A 14,186-nucleotide genomic window follows, 5' to 3' on the forward strand; every position below is an offset into this window, starting at 1 on the left:
GTCCTTATACATGTCACATGTCAGCATATACATTTGTTGATACAGTACGTACGTCTTAAGGCACCCCTCATTTTCCTCCCGTCCACCCACTGAGCCCACCCACTCTTCCCCAATGCAGAGACAATACAGCTGGAAAAGGGGGAAATTACAAAAAAAAAAATACAGAAAAAAGAAGAAAAAAAAAAAAGTAAGTAAATTAAATTAAAAAAGGAGAAGGGGGAGGGGAAAGAGAAGAAAGGAGGAGAGGGGGGGGGGGACCACCTGTGTGTGCGCGCAGCCACCTGTTTGCACGACGCATATGCAATGCATAAGCATAATGCGTTCACCATTATATAGTTCAAATATTTCAAATATCGCTCATCTCTGGGACAACTGTCAGGGTTCTTACGTGATCAACAAAGGGCGTCCATGTTTGCTGGAAAGTTGTCATGGAACCATTAAGTGCGAATCTAATCTTTTCAAGTTTAAGATAGAATAGTACATCCTTTATCCATCCATTATGTGTGGGTGGGGAAACTTGTTTCCATTGCAGGAGTATGAGACGTCTGGCTAAAAGAGAAGTAAAGGACATTATTCTTTTAAGGTGTAGGGGAATGTTAGTCCCTGGGGGAATACCAAACAAGGCCGTTAACGGGTTGGGTGGGATAGGTACACCCAATATGTCAGAATATGATTGAAATATGGCTGTCCAAAAGTCCACCAACCTGGGGCAGGACCAAAACATGTGTGATAGGCTAGCAGCGGGTTGTCTGCACCGGTTACATGCATCATTAATGTCTGGAAATATCTGTGCTAATCTTGCATTTGTGTAATGAACCCGGTGAATGATTTTACATTGGATGAGATTATGTCTAGCACAGATTGAGGAACTATGAACCAGTCTCAGAGCTGTCTTCCATGTCGGGTTGGGCAGTTCTAGCCCCAGGTCCTGCTCCCATGCCGTCCTAAGATGGTTGAGAGTTTCTGGGTTTATTGAGTTGAGTTCATTATATATTGTTGAAATTAAGCCCTTTGTATTGGGGTTCAGAGAAAGTAAAGAATCCACTGCAGAATGGTTGGGTTGGTTTGGAAAGTTTGGGAATTGTCTTTGTGCAAAGTGTCTGATCTGAAAGTAGCGAAATAGGTGAGAGCCAGGTAAATGGAATTGCTCTGTTAAGGATGAGAATGGTGCCATAGTCCCGTTGCTGTACAGATCTTTAATAGTTCTGATCCCCTTGTCAAACCAGTTACGGAAGACAGGGTCCGAACATGAGGGCTCAAACAAATGATTACGGTATATTGGAGTTAGGTAAGATAAGCTTTTGAGACCGAAATGCCTCCTGAATTGTGTCCAAATTTTAATAGTGTGTATGACGGAAGGCATGGAGCTGACTACAGGGATAAGTGGAAGGCCTGAGCATATTAGTTAACCCTTGGCCTACAATTAACGGAAAAAACGGAATTAATCGAAAAATCTAAACCTCCCGTTAACGGAAAAAACGGAATGACAATCAATATCAGTTATCGCGGGGTCAAAAGAGCAAAAAATAATATTTTTTCGCTAATATCACTAATGTTGGATGTAATTTACCAAAAAACGGCCTAAATCCGCGTGATCGTGCGCCATCGTGCATGCACGCCGTCTCTATGTGCGTCGCTGTAAAAAATGTGATATTTTGCGATCTTTTGGGGTTGATTTGAGGTTAATTTGACTTAGTTATGAAAAATATAGCATTAGCTTAGCAATCCGGACCAGCCAAGCTATTGACTAGGGTCAAAATACTACAGGATGTTGTTGATCGTTGAACCGGAAGTGACTTAGGAAGATCCGTCTATTTTAGCCAAAATCAGCATAATGGTGCTTTCCCGCCATCTGGTGGCGATTCGAGAGAATACATTTGCAATGAAAGAAAAAAGAAAAAACATCTCTTCAACCCACCAGATCTTTCTTGTATGTTAAAACGATGAATTCAAAATATGCCAATTTGTTACCCAAACAAAAAAATTGGGACTGGCAGTCCAAGGGTTAGTGAAGAAAGAGAGTGTTGACTGGAGGATATCTCCATTTGGGTCCACAGAGAAGTATTATCTGGGTTGACCCAGTGGATAATCTTTAAAATGTTGCATGCCCAGTAGTAATTGATGACATTTGGAAGAGCCATCCCACCCAGCAGTGTAGGCCGTTGAAGATAAGACTTCTTAATGCGATGTGGTTTGCTGCCCCATAGAAAAGATGTTATCATCTGATCGAGTTTTATAAAAAAGCTCTTCCGAATAAATACTGGGATATGCTGAAAAAGATATAGAAATTTAGGTAGGACAGCCATCTTGACAAGGTTGATGCAGCCGGCTAGTGACAACGGCAGAATAGACCAACGATTTAAATCTTTCTTACAGCGTTCTAGTAGTGGAGTTGAAACCCATTTTCTCCAATACAAAGAAAAGGTAGGTCCACTCGACCCTATCAAAGGCCTTTTCCGCGTCCAACGAGAGGACAACTTCAGGGAGTTCAGAAGGTGGTGTTTGAATTATATCCAGCAGGCGCCTGGTATTTGAGAAGGAGTGCCTCCTTTGAATGAAACCAGTTTGGTCGGTTGCTATTATATCAGGGACCACAGTAAGTAAAAAAAAATTGGTAGATTTTTTGGTCCACGTTTAAGAGAGAACTTGGTCTCCTACTGCCACAAAGAAGTGGGTCTTTGTCTTTCTTAAGTAGCAATGAGATAGATGCTTGATATAGGGTTTCGGGTAGTTTGCCTTTCAGAAATGACTCATTGTACATACTTTGCAGTTCCGGACAAATAAGGTTAGAAAATGTTTTATAAAACTATGCAGTGTATCCATCGGGGCCTGGGGATTTTCCGTTTTGCATTGATTGTATAGCTTCTTGGATCTCCGACAAAGAAATTGGGTTGCCAAGATTCTGGGATAGTGTTTGGTCTATTACCGGATAGGGTAGATTATCCAGAGGGTTGTCATTTTCCCAGAGAGCTGGAGGGCATTCAGAGGAGTAGAGTTCGGAGTAAAATTTTACAAAAGTTTCATTTATGTCTTTTGTATCTGAGAGGACTACACCTGTGGGAGATTTTATTTGGGTAATTAATCTAGAGGCCGCAGCCGAGCGGGCCTGGTGCGCCAGGAGTTTACTGGCTTTGTCTCCCATCTCAAAAATGCGTTGTCTAGATTTAAGCAGGAGGCGTTCAGCCTGACTTGTTGAAAGCATGTCAAATTCTGCCTGAAGTTGAAGGCGCCTATTGTACAAAATCGGCGTGGGAGCCATTGCATATAGGTTGTCTATTCTTAAGACTTCTTCAGAGATCTCGGAAAGTTTCAAAGTTTCTGACTTTCTGGCATGTGAAGTATAGGAGATTATCTGGCCGCGTAAGCTAGCTTTGAGTGCTTCCCACACAGTGGAACATGAGACGTCTGGGGTTTTGTTAATTTCGAAATAGGATTCAATTTGAGATGACAGGAACTCTTTGAAGTCATTGCGTGCAAGCATCTGAGAATTAAAGCGCCATTGTCTACTTGGAGTGTAACTTCTGGATAAATTAATCTCCAGAGAGGTGGGAGCGTGGTCTGATATTACAATGCTATGGTATTCACATGTTTTAACCTTGCCTAAGAGTCTGTTGTCCATAAGAAAAAAGTCGATTCTGGAAAATGTATGGTGTGGGTGCGAAAAAAATGAGTATGCTTTGGCTGTAGGAAAGAGAAACCTCCAGGGGTCAGACAATCCCATCTGCTCCATGTAAGTAGCGAGAGCATTAGCAGAGGTAGAGGGGATTGCAACTCTGGTAGACGACCTATCCAGAGTGCCATTTTGGACCATATTAAAGTCACCACCGATAATTAAGAAACTGTTATCAATAACTGGTAGTTTGGAAAAAAAGTTTGAGATAAACTGAGTGTCGTCCCAGTTAGGGGCGTACACACAAGCTAGAATTACAGGAGTATTATAAATTAAGCCTGACACAATGACATATCGGCCGTTGGAGTCTGCAGTAACATTATGTGGGTCAAAAGAAATGTTTTTATTAATTAAAATGGCCGCTCCCCTGGCCCTACCATTGAACTTTGAGTGAAATAGGTGCCCGACTAAGGATGTGACGGTTTCCGGTTCAACCGGAACGATCCGGTTTCATCTAGTAAACCGGATTAATTTATTTAAACCGACCGAACCGTATTTTTATTTTTGCCGACGGAAGCGGTCGCAACGCTCGCCGCGGTGCTCAGGCTCACTGCTGGCTGCCTGTTGTAGCCTGCAGAGCGGCCAGCAGCCCAGCACACACACACCAGGTGTCAGGTTTCAAGTGAATGGGGGCAGGGGGGTGGAGCTGGGTGGACCACGCAGTGTTGTTTGTTTACAATAAAGTTTCAATAGTCACTGTACAATAATTTAAAACAGTTGTCATGTTGCACACAATCAATTTGGTCATAGCAGCCGCCTGTAGAAACCCCTCATCTCCCCAAGCAGCAGCCCACAGTTCCCGCACCATGAGACCGCACAGCGAGAATGCTATAGCATTGCAAGAAGCTAAGGCTTAGCTGCTAAGCTAACACAACACCAGCCATGGTGGTGGTGATGTTAGCTAACTTAGCTAATAGCTTAGCGTAGCTTGCTGCTGCTTGGCAGTTCCTTCATCTCTGCCTGTAATTTCTTATTTTGTTACCCTGACACCGGCGCTGCAAAAACAGACAGATCTACAAGCTCTACAATCTCAACTCTTAATAAACTCCAGCTAGTCCCACTCCGCTTAACTCCAGGCTGCATGAACAGTGCTCGAGCGCTCAGTTTTCTGCCCCCTAAATATCGCAAATCTGGGAGTCTTAAACTTCAATGGCTCTTCTGCACAGCGCAGCAGTAGCTTTGCGTTAGTCAAAACTAAACAGACAGCGAGACGAGCATGTCGACCGTAGCAATGAATGGAGAGACCTATTTGGAATGATTAAATCCATTATTGGCCTGGAGAAAGTTACAGCCGCCGCGCTGCCTCCTCCTCCCTGGCACATTAGCCATGTGCTATATATGACGTTTGTTTACCCTGCGACAGGGGAGAGGGGTTTCTCGTCAGCGAAAAGTCAAGCGGCCAGTGGCTTCAAACAGTAGGTACAGTTGCTCACATTTGTACTGGACACTGGACACGACACTGATATGTTTTGGACTCTCATGGACCCTATATAGCTGGCCTGGTGCAGATGCATCACGATGCGTTAATTGTTTAATACAAATACAATGCTTAAATAATTGATCCCAAGTAGGCAAGAAAACACTATGGCTTGTTTCCATTTGTGTGAGCATTGAGAAATAAAGACAATTGTGTTAAATCTGTCACTTTGTTGTTCAAATTATGGTCTTTACACCGCTATGGAAAAAAACGAAAATGACTCAAGTGCGCCCTCCAGTGGCCAAAGTCGGTTTTACCGTTTCGGTCGATTTTTTATTCAATATCGACCCGGTTTTGTAATTTTCAAACCGTCACATCCTTATGCCCGACCCAACCCTTTTTAAGTCTTAGAACGTCACCTGGCTTCAGATGCGTTTCCTGAAGGAAGGCTATGTCGGCCTTCAGATGTTGTAAGTGAGATATTATTTTGTTTACTTTAGTGGCCTTGTTTGACCCTTTGACATTCCAAGAGATGAAGCGAATATTATTTGGAATGGTATTTAAATTAGTCATATAGGATTTGGATGAAGCAAGCCATGACGCATTGATGTTGCGACCGAACCAGTGATTGTGCTACGCACACACAGGTGGGGGAAAGGTGAAAAAAAGAAACTAGGATAGACAGAACAAAAAATAAATAAAAAGGCACACAGGTCTCTGCCCCAGGGACCCTCCCACCCTCCCCGAATGCCCTCCCAGTGAAGGCATGACAACCCCAAAAACCTATCACTATAAAGGACTGCGTTGATATCACAGTCTATCATGGAACCAACAGAATACCTTTCCCCCCATTTGAATCTTTATCCATATTCTAATCGTTTGTTTTGTAGTGGAAAATGAATTGTAATACCCATTCTTAAGCCCAAAAGCGGTAGGCAGCCGTGGGAGAAGGAAAAAAAAAAAACAAGAGTAATATGTATATATATATATATATAGGAAAGAAAATGGGAAAAGATGTGGATTATTATTATTACTACCATTATCAATAACAAGAATAACAAACAAGAATAACAACAACAATAACATTAGTTCTAGTAGTGATGATAATGACAGAGCGGAGAGAGAAAAAAAGAAAAAAAAAGGAGAAAGCTAAAACAATACTGGGTATTGTACTGCTAGTTGTCTACTGCCGTTGATCTTAGTGGGAACCACACTTTTGAAAATAATAATATTGCCTACGTCCTTTAATTGATAGCTCAATAAAGATAATTTAATTAAATTGGGGGGGGGGGGGGGTTTGATCCCCTGAGCCTAGGATGGAAGTAGAAAAGTAAGAAGGTCCCCCTTTCAATTGCAGTCTATGACAATAATAAAAATCCTCATTGTCACCGTCATTGCCGCCCTTATTGGTGCTGACCACGTTAGCCATGCAGTATACCTCCATTAATCACAGAGTAGCACCCACAAAAATCTGAAGAAACGAGATTGAAAAATAAAATGAAATAATAATAATACAACAGCCATATTAGTGATAATGGTTTTCGTTTCGTATGGGCTGTTATTTCCATCAAAATATATACACATTTTCTGTCTGCCCCCCCCCCCCCCCCCCCAAAAAAAAATAAAAAGCATTAGCCGATTTCGCTCCCCCATGCAGCCCCCTCCCTCTCCCTCCAGTCTTAATGCATGGTAGATAAATAATAAATAGGCGGAGTACCGTAGGCTGAGGCTCTTCTTTAAGGGCCGTTGAGCTCAAATAACTAGATTACATGATTTAGCGTCAGTTGCTGTGTCCATTATTTTTTATTATTAGTATTGAGCTTTTTAACATTCTTCTCAAACAAGTGATATTTTGTTATATAACAGCCTTTGCTTATGCAGAGAGGAAAGAGAACGAGAGAGAGAGAGAGAGAGAGAGAGAGGGAACACCCCTCTAAACATCAGTCTATGGAGGTGTATATAGGCCTCCTACTTTTGCGCTCTTCATGGAAAATACATTGAAAAAAGGAAGAAAATAAAGAATACAAAAATAAAATAGAATTCAGCAGAAATGAAAGCTAATACTAGGCCTATATACACCTATTAGTTTCCCTCAGGGTCGCGCTGACACAGCCCTATAGGCCTATTAGGCTTCAGTACCACGAAGAGCCTCCACACCAGATAGAATATTAAAGTGTCCCCGTCCATATTCGTTAGCCTGTGTAAGTCTGTTTTTTGTTCGTTTATCTGGTTAAACCATATTCACAGCGTCATTACACCGTTCTTCTTCTTTTTTTTTTTACATGTTACATTCATAGTTAAACTTAAGCAGAGGTGTGAGTGAGTGATAAGAGCGGCCTGTTGCTACTTATTTATAATTAGATATCCCCCCCCCCCCCCCCCCCCACTGTCACTGATCAGTTCATTTTCGGGAGATTTACAATAGTCATAGGTGGTCTCTCTTTCATAAGTAAATGTATCTCCATTCGATGTGAGAGCGATAGGGGTCTACCTTACATTGCCAGCAGAAGAAACGTCTCGTTGTCTCACCCGGCACCATTGCATGTTACGCGTCGTCCCTGGTCTCAGCGGGCAGGGTTGGCAGGGCTGGCTCGCCACCCACGGGCGCGGCGGGCCCACCATCACCATCCTCGGCCGGCGGTGCAGGGCCATAGCTCAGAGCGGGCTGTATCACTGCTGCATAGAAGGTCTCAGCCTCGTCCGGGGTCTTGAATATTGTTGTCTTTCCGTTGAAAGTGATGAGAAGCTGTGAAGGTTGTCTGTATCCAGTCTTCACTTTGGCGTTGAATAGTTTTCTCCTTATTTCCTTGAACTTGGATCTTCTTTTGTTTTCTTCTGCTGTCTCGTCTGCGTATATCCTCACGTTCATCCCGTGGAAATTGATAGCACCTTTTTGTTTTGAGATTTGTACCACCGCTTGTTTCACTTGGAGCCGCTGCATTCTAGCGATCATGGTTCTGCTGCCTTTCGTTGTCTCTGGTCCAACTCGGTGGGCAATTTCAACAAGAGGCTCACAGGGCAGGTCCGCGGCCTGGAATGACTCCTTAAAGAAGTTAGTCATGAATGCCGTGGGATTACCTTTCTCGATCCCATTTTTTTATCTGACTACGCGTACATTGAATCTCCTACTGTACATCTCCAGACGTTCGATCTTGTCACTGAGTTTGTCATTTTCTTCCTGGAGTGTAGTATTAGAACACTCCAGGTCCGATACCCGTCCGTCCACATTAGAAACGGCGTCCTCCACCTCGCTGAGTTTCCCCTTGCATTCCGTGACAGCGTCTTCTACAGCTTTTAATTGAGGCCGAATGCTCTCAATAGCTGTGCCCACTTCCTCACGTATGGAAATGTCTTTCAACGTTACTTTTTTTTGTTGTTCGATAGCTTCTCACTGCAGATTAAACATATAGGCAGTCAATCTGCATTGGCTGTGAAGGCAAAAGCCTCTGTCCACGAACTGTTAAATCCTCTGTTTTTCGTCGGCTATCTTTATTTCTCTCCCTGTAGAAGCCATAGCGTAGCAGGCAGCAGCCTCACACACCCACCGGTTTGTTTATAATAGACACCTGGCTGGCACGGCACTGAGTGTGTCGCATGCTATGACGCAAATTTTTGTTTAGTTAAGTTTTCCAATTTTGTAAAAATGTGTAGAATAAATATTAAGAATGCTTGTCACGTTTCGAAACCATAAATGAATAATAATTTATTGCTACTTTTAATGCTACAGGGAGCCACTAGGGGTGTGCCTGTTGCAGACCCCTGGCCTAGAAGATTCCTATGGGAGCCCTGAAGTCATTGAAGATGCTCTTTTAAAAAGTCTGGAAGACTTTCCCCAAATCTCCAACAAAGATGCCCGTAAACTGAGAGAGTTAGGAGATTTGCTCATGGAAGTGGAATCTGCAAAGTCAGGTGGGTTTTTACATGGACTGGCATACTTAGACACAGCACGTGGAATTGAACCCATAGTTCAAAAGCTCCCTTATAGCCTGCAGGAAAGGTGGATCACACAAGGCTACCAGTACAAGGCAAACCACCGTGTGTCATTCCCACCCTTTAGCTTCTTTGTGACCTTTGTCTGCACACAAGCAAAGATGAGAAACGACCCCAGCTTTGCATTCAGCATGAGCTATGAGGAAATGGAGAAGACTGTTCATTTACACAACAGGGGAACCATCGCTGTAAGAAGAACAGAGGTGGAAGCCTCCACACCAACACAGCCTGACATTCCAGAACCAGATACACAATGCCCCATTCACAACCTGCCACACCCCTTGCCAAAGTGCCGTGCTTTCAGAGACAAACATAGATTATAGGAAGGCCTACCTGAGAGAAAACAACATCTGTTTCCGCTGCTATGCATCATACAGTCACATCGCTAAGTATTGTAATGTTGCTCTTGAATGCAGGGAGTGTGATAGTACTACTCATATTGCTGCATTACACCCAGGACCTTCCCCATGGTTAGCTGAAACTTCTGTGACTGAGCAAGGTCACAGCGGGGAGTCAGAAAGCCTGTCAACTCCTGACATCACATCCAGATGCACAAAAATATGTGGTGATGCTCCCAAGCCCAGATCATGTGCTAAGGTCTGCCTTGTGAGGGTTTATCCTGCAAGCCATCCAGATAGGGCAAAGAAAGTTTATGCAGTGCTTGATGAACAAAGCAACCGGTCACTAGCAAAGTCACAGTTCTTTGAACTGTTTGGTATCTGTGGCAACCAATCTCCCTACACTCTGAGGACATGCTCCGGCACAGTAGAGGCAACTGGGAGAAAGGCAAGCAACTTTATAGTGGAATCACTTGATAGGAAAAGAAGGGTATAGCCCTCCCCACTCTAATAGTGTGTAAAGGCCTATTCATAGTCTGGATTTTCGGTGGTAAGGTGACCACCGCTCCGGTGGTGAGCTGACCACCGGAGCTGAAATAACGTTGAGCGGTGGTGAGTAAAAACAGAGAGAAGGGCTGGAGCGGTGGCGGTGGTTTGCTCTTCACCGCGGCTTGTGACGTCATGTTGTAGTTCGGTGGTCACCCCACCACCGTAAATCCAGACTATGTATGAGCCTTAACACCATGCCAGATGATCGATCCGAGATTCCCACACCAGATATTACACAGCACTATCCTCATCTCGCTCCAGTAACCAACAAGATTCCCCCTGCAGATCCCAGTGCTCCAATCCTACTCCTGCTTGGAAGGGATATTCTTAGTGTGCACAAGGTGCGAGATCAATACAATGGGCCTGACAATACACCAAAAATATGTGGTGATGCTCCCAAGCCCAGATCATGTGCTAAGGTCTGCCTTGTGAGGGTTTATCCTGCAAGCCATCCAGATAGGGCAAAGAAAGTTTATGCAGTGCTTGATGAACAAAGCAACCGGTCACTAGCAAAGTCACAGTTCTTTGAACTGTTTGGTATCTGTGGCAACTAATCTCCCTACACTCTGAGGACATGCTCCGGCACAGTAGAGGCAACTGGGAGAAAGGCAAGCAACTTTATAGTGGAATCACTTGATAGGAAAAGAAGGGTAGCCCTCCCCACTCTAATAGTGTGTAACACCATGCCAGATGATCGATCCGAGATTCCCACACCAGATATTACACAGCACTATCCTCATCTCGCTCCAGTAACCAACAAGATTCCCCCTGCAGATCCCAGTGCTCCAATCCTACTCCTGCTTGGAAGGGATATTCTTAGTGTGCACAAGGTGCGAGAACAATACAATGGGCCTGACAATACACCATATGCCCAGCGCCTAGACTTGGGCTGGGTAATCGTGGGAGAGATTTGCTTCGACAGAGCCCACCAGCAAACTGACATTAACGTATACAAGACCAGTGTGCTTCCCAGTGACCGTGATCAAAATCAACACTCCATGCACTAACAGTGTTCCCGTTAAAGAGCAACTCAGTGCACCATCCCAGCAGTATGTGCCTGTCTCCAGTCATACAGAGAGCTCAAGAATCTCCAGCATTGATTCAGACAGCCTGGAAGTCACCCTACAGCAAACACTCCCAAAACAGTCTGAGGCAGACAGACACTTTAACAAGCCTTCAGAACATTTCACTCAGCCACAGCCTCACCTTATCCAGACCACCTTTCTGCCTACCCTCCCGAAGACCCATCACTCGTCCATTGGCCCCATGGTCCTGAATGACAACGTACAACAAGACCACCCACAACCAAACTCAGCTCCTCTCCAACCCAAGCCTACACAAGTTTCATCATCTCACCAGTGACGCCATCCACACTCCAGCTCTCCAATGGTCCAGACACTGAGCCAGCAATGGATTCCATCTACTCCATCCGGCCCTCCAGGTCATCGCCATCAGAACAGCCGATCCCTCACGTCTCACGGACACATGTTATAGACACTAGACAGAGCAGGAACGTCCTCCCTTGCAGATCGAGAACACGTTTGGCCTACAGACTCTGCAACTTCTAATGGATAGAATAACTAATAGTGGTATAATATTAATTATACCAAGCGGGGAGTGTTCTGTCTCCAAAAAAGGAGAAAGCCAAAATATGTGTTATGTTTTAAATTATCTTGGTGTTTTGCTGTTTACTTCCTGTTTATCCTCCATTACCTTCTGAGAAATGTGGTGAAAGCAAGCAATGTGCATACTATGATCCAGAGTTGTCTTTTCCACGTCCAAACCTTGGAGTAGATTTATCCGTGAGTGTTATAGTGTTAAACATTACAATGTGTATTATTTCAGAGTGGAGAGTATTAGCTTATTGCATTTTACTTAAGAGAAGTATTAATGTGTTGTCATGACAACATGTCATGACTGACATGTTTAATGTTCCACATTTCACCTAGTTAAGCTTCTAGTTCATTTTATGAGCTGTATATTGCTTGCAATGATGATTTATGTTGGATTTTCTTGTTACTGAATTCTTAGAAACATAATAGAACAGCATTGGACTTGGACAGCATTTACATTATGTTCACCTGGTCATACCTGCTTACTGTAAGGAAAACTTTACTCATTTCATATAGTATTTACCAGACTAAAGGTTAAAAGGTTAAAAACACGTACTTAAGATGTTTAAAAAGCAACTTGCAACTAAAGTTATTTCATGGTTACAATGTTAAAGTGTAAAAATGCCATGTCTTATATGCTTAGTAAAATGTATTTTTCTGTCTATATTTTCAGTTTTACAATTTTATGAAGAACCTCCCAGTAAAGCCATACTTTGAGGAAAACGGTTGACTGGACCTTCATTTTGTTATCTGTCTGTCTAAAGCCTTGCTAGGACGCAATTGCCAGGGCAGAACACAAGTAGCCTATGAATTATTATTTTTTCCCATTGATACTTGACTGTTAGGAAAAACAGTGTTCCTGTCAAAAAATCCATGTCATACTCATTGCTCTCTTATGAATGATTCAGAAAAAGTATCGTTATGGCAAAAATGCATATTAGTTAATTAAAAATGAGTATAAATTAATTAATTTATTAGTGTGCCCAGGCAGATAGTCCCAGGCCAAGCTAAAAAAAAAATCCTGCATACGCCACTGAATCGGTCATAATTTCATAATCGTGCACCCCTACAAAATATGTGGAGCATGTAGTGTAGGCATGCTTCAGGAAAAGTATTTAATGTGCTGTTTCTATATGATTTGTATGCCTATGTGCTGATTTCTGCCACATGCCGAGTGATTCGAGTCACCATTTCACCTACCTGCTCTGTGTAGTGTGATGCGTGGCTGTAGTATCACGTCCAGTAGTTTGTTCTGTTTCTCCAGCAGAGTTTCTAGTGTCTCCATCTCTCTCTGGAATAGGTTGAAAATGAACTCTTCCACCGCGCCGAGGCGCTCCAAGACAAACATTCGGACCTTAAGCGTTACACTACAAACATCATCGCCAAGCGGTTTGTCCAAAACGCACAATATCTCCTCTCCCACCGAGGTCATGTGTTCATTTATCTTCAGCCGTACAGACTCCATTTGACTCCTTTCACCTCCTCTAGGAGACATTTTCACCAACTGCAATATACTAATATAATGTTTAATATACTTATAGTGTCTAATAAAGTGCGTAAAGTTCTTTGTTCTTACGTTGAGGATCACAACAAAGAGGTCCCGCTCCCCGATTCCACCATTAGGCTACGCTGAAAAACAACACGTTGGGTGCATAGAGTATTTGGTTGGGTGCCGTGACCGGCCGTGACGGCAGCGTCTAGTGAACAGATCTAATGAACAGATTTAAGGCTTCCGGTGGACGATCTCTTCAAAATAAGAGTACCCTCTAGAGTATTGAAAAAAAGTTTAATTTGCACATTAAAACTACAAATTAAGCATTTAAATGATGCTATATGATGCTATAAGACACACATTATGTTTCTGTGTAAAAATAAGTAATTAAATCATTATAATAATAATAATAAAGTTATCTAAATGGATAAATGCTATTCACTGGAGTGCATGGACTTTATAAAGTGGACACTGGACAAAAGACGGCTCCGCGAGGCAACTATCTGGACATACCCACGCGTTCGGGGAGATGTCCTCTACCACACCCCACTCTCCGCTAGTTGTCCCCAAGTTGTCCCCATATTTAGGAAAATGTACTTTTATTAGACAAAATGTATAGTTTTATTTATGTATAAGGTCATTTTGGCTTTGATGCTACCTTAGAATAGATCAAGACCTATTTGACAGTGCATAAACAGAATTGCCTTGACATTAACGAACTTCAGCGAGCATCAGCTGAACACAGACACACAAAAGCCCTTGAATGGTAATCACACACACCATACCTTTCATTAGCCCTCGCCAAAAAATAGTTTTGAGAAAGAAAAAAAAATCTCCAGGGGCCACAAGAAAGCTCCCTGTGGCCCGCATGGCCTGTGGGCCGCCAGTTGATCCCTGCCCTATATTGGTCTATGATGTTACTTAGTGTAGAAAATAATTAAAAATGTAACACTATATCCCCTCCCCCATCTTTTGTCAATTAATTACTTGCGCAAGCAGAGCGTGCAAAGTACTAGTTTCGCCCAGGACGATATTCGATGCGTATGTACCGTCCCAGGAAATGACGTAATGACTTACATTACCTTTAATCCTCCCGACACTAAAACATATTGTCATT

Source organism: Protomyctophum parallelum, assembly GCF_964188405.1.
Source record: "Protomyctophum parallelum genome assembly, chromosome: 7".
NCBI classification, from domain to species: Eukaryota; Metazoa; Chordata; class Actinopteri; order Myctophiformes; family Myctophidae; genus Protomyctophum; species Protomyctophum parallelum.